We start from the raw sequence: 6,308 nt of genomic DNA on the forward strand, positions 1-6,308 counted from the left end.
AAATGTCAAAAAGTATTACAGCTGCAGAAAATGTTGTGTTATCTGTATTTATTTCCCCGGAGTTGGTATCCGACTACGGGGAAATAAATACAGATAACACAACATTTTCTGCAGCTGTAATACTTTTTGACATTTAACACCTTTGTCTTCAGTCACCGTGACCACGCACGCTGTAAAGCACGCGAAACGTCGGTTTAAATTTAAAATTATGTACAAATAATTATAAGTTTAAATATAATAATACATATCTATAATCCGTTAAAAAAGTGTTTTTCTTTAAATGTGTAAAAGTTATGTAAATAAAAGACAATACTATCAGCGTTATCTGTTAGAATTGTATCAAATAATAAACAAATAATTTGCAATAAAATAAAATTGCGACTATAATTAAAGATCTTACCTATCCTATCTCTCAAGTTGGATCGAACTGCACATGGTGTGCAATTTTATTATAATCGGTTAAGTGGTTTAAGAGTCCATTGAGGATAAACATTGTGACACGAGATTTACATATATTAAGATAGTTCCTATTATTCTATATTTAGATTTTCTATTTTTATGTACCTTATTAATAAAGCTAAGCATTTAAATACCAAAACGTGAAACAAGTAGCTTTCATTAGCAGTTTATTTTAAAACCGTTCGTTGTAACAATTTTCAAATAAATTCTAATCAGTAACACCAGATGCTTCTGTTAGTACGTACAATGAAAAATTTCTCAACTATTAAAACTTCCTAGCCTATAAATATAAGTTTACTAAGCATATGTTATTAGTACAGTGTTCCCTACGTGAACGTAATGAACGCTTTTAATGGCGCAAGGCTTTTAGCTCTCTATATTTTCTTACATAATATTTAAACGGGTAACTTATAGTCATCATCATAGTCACATCATCTACATAGTATAAAACAAAGTCGCTTTCTCTGTCCCTATGTCCCTTTGTATGCTTAAATCTTTGAAACTACGCAACGGATTGCGATGATGCGGATGATTGATGCGGGTTTTTTTAATAGATAGAGTGATTCAAGAGGAAGGTTTATATGTATAATAACATCCATTAAATAGTGGAGAAGTATTGCTATTTTTGAGGTTTCTAATGTGATGTCGTAAATAATTAAATTTTTTCCGCTTACATTGCAAACGCAGGCTGAACCCTACGAGTTTTATCAAAATAATGTACTAAGTATTGTACACATTGAAAAGGTCTACAGAAAAGTCCATGATGGTATATGTCTATCTCTTATGGATAACCCACAATAACTTTTTTTTGTCATTTACTTTTTACGACAAATAATGGCTAATTTTCGAAGCGATTTTAACCAATACAGCATTAATACTTAACCAATTAAATACCTTGAATACATTGTTCATTTAATTTAGATCTATACAGCCTATTGCCCGTACCCGTATTAGCTAAGGACACTTATAAAATTTATAACACCGAAAATCATGTCGACCTGTTTAAATATAAAACGCGTTTAAACTCACTACAATACAGTAAAACAATATTTTCCTTTTAATATCGCAATTGTTTAAAGATTTCAAATATCCCAAATTTCTCTGATATCCCATTATTTGATGAAGAATTTTATACACACAGTCGTCATTTACGTTATTTAAGTTTAATGCAAGCGAAACTGTTGGCAAGAACTAGTTAACATCTTGCAGCAGCTTGCGTCTCAAACAATTTTATTCATAAGCAGAAGTTTGTAATCGTATTTTGCTTCGAGCTTGTGCTACTTAAAGCTACTACTTATAACTTACTAGCATGTCCCAGCTTCGCATCTTTGGTGATGTTTTAGTGTATTTTGGAAATAAAGGTAGGTAGCCAATGTAAAGAGTTTTTGAAGGCAACAACCAGACTGGCGAGTAGATAAATGATTTATCTATTAGAAAAAGAACCACATACATCATGCATTAATGCTCATATGATTACCCCGTTATCCAATCTCTTATCAATAAATCTAATATCATTGGCCGGCTTCCAACTCTCCGGAGATGAAAATATTACGATACCTGCAATCCCCCTATAACATATAGAAAATTCGCTTCTAATCAGTTCTTCTATATACGAGAGTATAACTAGGCCTAGATATATGTACTTAGATTTAACTGATATAATTATATCTTCTTTTCTACCATCATTATAATATAATTATTGCGTTTGTAATCATACTAATTGTAGTGGTCGGTTTCGCTATTTCTGTTAAAAACTACACATTCATGACTAAAAAGTCATTCGTCGACATCAATGTTATTTTTATAAAATATACTTCCTTTTTATTTATATATATAAATACTAATTATACCTATCTAAAATTATACGATGATTCTGTGAAAGATACGAGATAATAAAGTAGAAAATTTAAAAAAGGAATACTTTTATGAAAAGGAAAACAACCGCTCGTGTATAAAACGCAGCATCCGGTTTGTTAGGAGTCAGAGGGACGGAAATGAAGTCGCGCTTGAAGTTCGGACAAACGATTCTTTATACAGTTATGAACCACCTACCACCCCGACACCTACACTCGTGATTCAATTAAACATATACGGCCTTATTATAAAACGTGAAAAGAAATCAGTTTGAAATATTTTTTTCGCTTAAAACTAGTAAAGTAGTAAAAATTTAATTCACATTTAGACGAGTCAACTAGTTATTGTTTCATTCAGATTTTTTAAATTAATACACAAGAACTGGCCTGTACTTTACATCATAATGAATATCGTGCTTTTTGCCACTTCTTTCCAAAGCTCAAAAATTAATCTATTACATGAAGCTGTTTTTAAATTAATAAAATCCTCTTAAAAATTTAATATTTATGATTAAACTTTGTCGACCAACCCCCCCAAAATTTTTAAACGGTTAAAAAAAATTATTGTGAAAATGATGCAATTTGAATTATTTATATTATTTTCAATATTTATTATTTCATTACAATTAGTAACCCTTCATTGATACTAATGCATACTTCCTCAGTCCGTTGTAGATTATATATCATACTCCTATATGATATATAATCTACATATGGGTCCTACCACCAAACCACTTGTGTGCGGTGCACAAAACTGATAAATTCACCGGTCTACATCTATAGAAGCAATGGCAAAAAATTTTAACTACTTTATTTTTGTTTACTATAAATTTAATTTTGTAACTACTTTATTCTTTTATCCGATGCAGTCTCGAACTCAGATATTGATAAAACCAATGCTCAAATGTAATTTATCACTTACGTATTACAAAAACCAATTTTGAAGACATTATTTTCAGACATTCATTAAACGAACTGGTGTCAATATCAGTGTGAACTTACTTTATAAGGATTCGGTCCACTACCTAATATCTCAGTTTTTTTTTTCCCCCTTTGGCTCTAACACTGTTTGTGCAAAATATCTCAGTTAGTGAAGCTAAATGTAACATTTAAATTTCGAAATGTATGTACTCCGAAGGGATATTCAATCCAATCCAATCATATTTCCAAGCAGGCGCTTGATTGGAACTCGCAATGTAAGCGGAAGCGTGGCCGTCCGAGCAAACCGGACGCCATACAATTGGAAATGAGGCAAAGAAAGCCGGAAAGACTTGCAGCGAGGTGTAATATGAGGCTCAAGACCGATCGCGATCAAGACTCACTGCCCCATCTAGGGGTTATAGGACATTAAGGTAAGTATTGACAATTTCGTGAGTTTCGTACTTTTAGAGTACCATCTGATGTAATTTTTGATTGGCAGGTACATTGTCGTGGAGAATATATCGCCTGATGTCTCTTTGACGCGACGGAATATTACGGGGCTACGGGCTATTGTTCTTATCTATTCGAGGGCTTGGACGCGATGGACGTGTGAAAGATCACCTTTCATAATTTTTTTTTTACCTTAATACTCGTGATCGTCAAGATCTACATAGAAATAAAACGTTTATTTTTTATAATTGTAAATTAAGTCTTAGATTAATTCATATTATATTCTTTTTGTATATTTATATCTTCATCTTAAAAAGTAATATCGTTCAGGACTTTATACTAAGGTGTATAAGTTCTGAATGTAACTATCAAATGACAAAAGTATAGCTAGATGTGTATGATTAGACCAACGAAGCTCTTCTGAAGCTCTTCTTATTTGCCGCGCTGGCAATCCCAGCTATTACTTTCAAACTGCGATTAAAGTTAATAATATATATACTTTTAACTGCGGTTATCTCGTGCTTCAGACTATGTATTGTAGAAGTGTCAAGGAAAATAATATAATATGATACGTGTACTTTAAAATACACCATGTTATTATTTTTATTTAATTTAAAAAATGTAGTAACAGTTAATACTTAATGGTGCAGCTTATAGGTCCAATATTCTTTTTCAATAAATAAATTATAATTTCAAACATTATTTACATCTGAAAAAATTTAAATTTAAAGTATGAGGCAAAAAGTTTCAGTATCGTGGAAGACTTAAATTTGCGCAAATATGAAATATTGATGTACCTACTCGTATGTAAAAAGGAACGCCTACAATGATTTGTAAGGCAAAAACGTGTCTGCGAATTGCCCACTTTTAAAATATTTCAAGATTTATAAAACCGCATATCAAGCCATTTTATGATTTCAATATGAATTTACATCAATGGAGCGAGAATTAATTTAATCCGTTCGGGTACGAGTGTATTAATCTTGGTTCACAATACGTACCCTCATAATCCTTAAAGACCACTTCAACAGATCCATAAGCTTTGCAAAAATCGTTGAATATTTTCCGAGTATTCAGTGTAGGTTGTACTTATCGCAGGTAATTTGTATTGAAACAAATCCATATTATATTACCCGCACTACGCGTGGAAACCGTAATTCAAAACTATTTATTTAATTTGAATTCTATTTTCAAAGTTAGACAAGCCTTTCTTGCGTAATACTCTAATAAATAAATGTTACTTGTGAGAAATATTTGGCTTAGTAAGATAACATCTACCAAAATCTAGATATTGTCTGCTTGCAGAAAAAGTCGCCAAATTTGGAATACCATTTCATTTTACAGGGAGAATAAAAAAAATCATAACATTTTATGTTTTTAATCATATTATAGTTAAACTACTATAAATATATTAATTATAAATATACATGTATGATAGAACAGAAAACAAAAAGAAACACAAATGGGTAATGCGTATACTTCATTTCCTTAAATTATAAATAAAATAGTTTTAATGAATACATAATAGAAGTTGCTTGTTCTTATGAAATTCCCCAAACACGAAATTAGACTTGATCTGCACAATCAGTTTGCCCCATGTTCGTTGGGCAATTTTCCGGCTCACCGCTCGTCACATCGCTCTTCCACTTAAATGAGCTTTTTTCAGCACAACTGACTTTACTCCAGTTTATAAATAGATTTTTTCACGAGCACTGTGTATTTAAAATACACGAGTGGTCAAATTAACCCACAGTTTTTAATTAATTTGTAAGTGATCAACGTTTTTATTTTAAACATGGTTACGTTCAGTACAAACTTAACATTATCATGAGTTAGGTATTACATTATTATTAATTGCTTCGCAGCCAAAATAATATTACCTAAGAAATTATCCTTTAAGGTATCGCGAGCTATTAACCAAATATCTGTTATCTGTCGAAGTATTTTCAAGGTAAATTCGATTACGCATACCGGCATACTCCAACTTCTTCCCTCGGGAAACGAAAGTAGTAACTAAGTAACTTCTGAAACTGATATTAACGAAATTAAAAGAACTGTTGTACATTTTTTTACACATTACAAGGACAAGCTGGTGTAAATAACCAAAATATAATTTGATAAAAATATATATGTCAGAGCAACGGCGTCACTGTTAGCTCCCATTGTCATTATGTCTCTGAGCTCATAATCAAAGATACCTACGTAGTATAACATCATCGACATTCTTGTTCAGGTCATGTCCTGTCTTTAAAATTTACATTATTTCCATTTACTGATTAAAACGTCTCGGGTAATAAACAACAATAAGCACTCGGTAGGCACTGAAGATTAACTAGTGACCTTGCCTGCCCTAATTGTGAGGTTGGATCTGTTTGTTTAGCTTAATTGATTAATAGATGGGTTTCCTAATACTATATATCAAAACCTTTCTTTGTTCTCTTAAATCCCATAATATCCAAAGTTGTAACCGTTCTTGCCGAACTTTATCTTAATTTGGTGTAATTCATGAATTTATGGCGTAGACATGTTATAACACTGTACCTACGTTACAGACGTCTTGTTACTTACCAACATAAGCAAATTAATAATAGTTGCAAAAATCTCGTGAATAAGCGAGAAAGGGCT

Source organism: Pieris rapae, chromosome 11 (genome assembly GCF_905147795.1).
Source record: "Pieris rapae chromosome 11, ilPieRapa1.1, whole genome shotgun sequence".
Taxonomy (NCBI): Eukaryota; Metazoa; Arthropoda; class Insecta; order Lepidoptera; family Pieridae; genus Pieris; species Pieris rapae.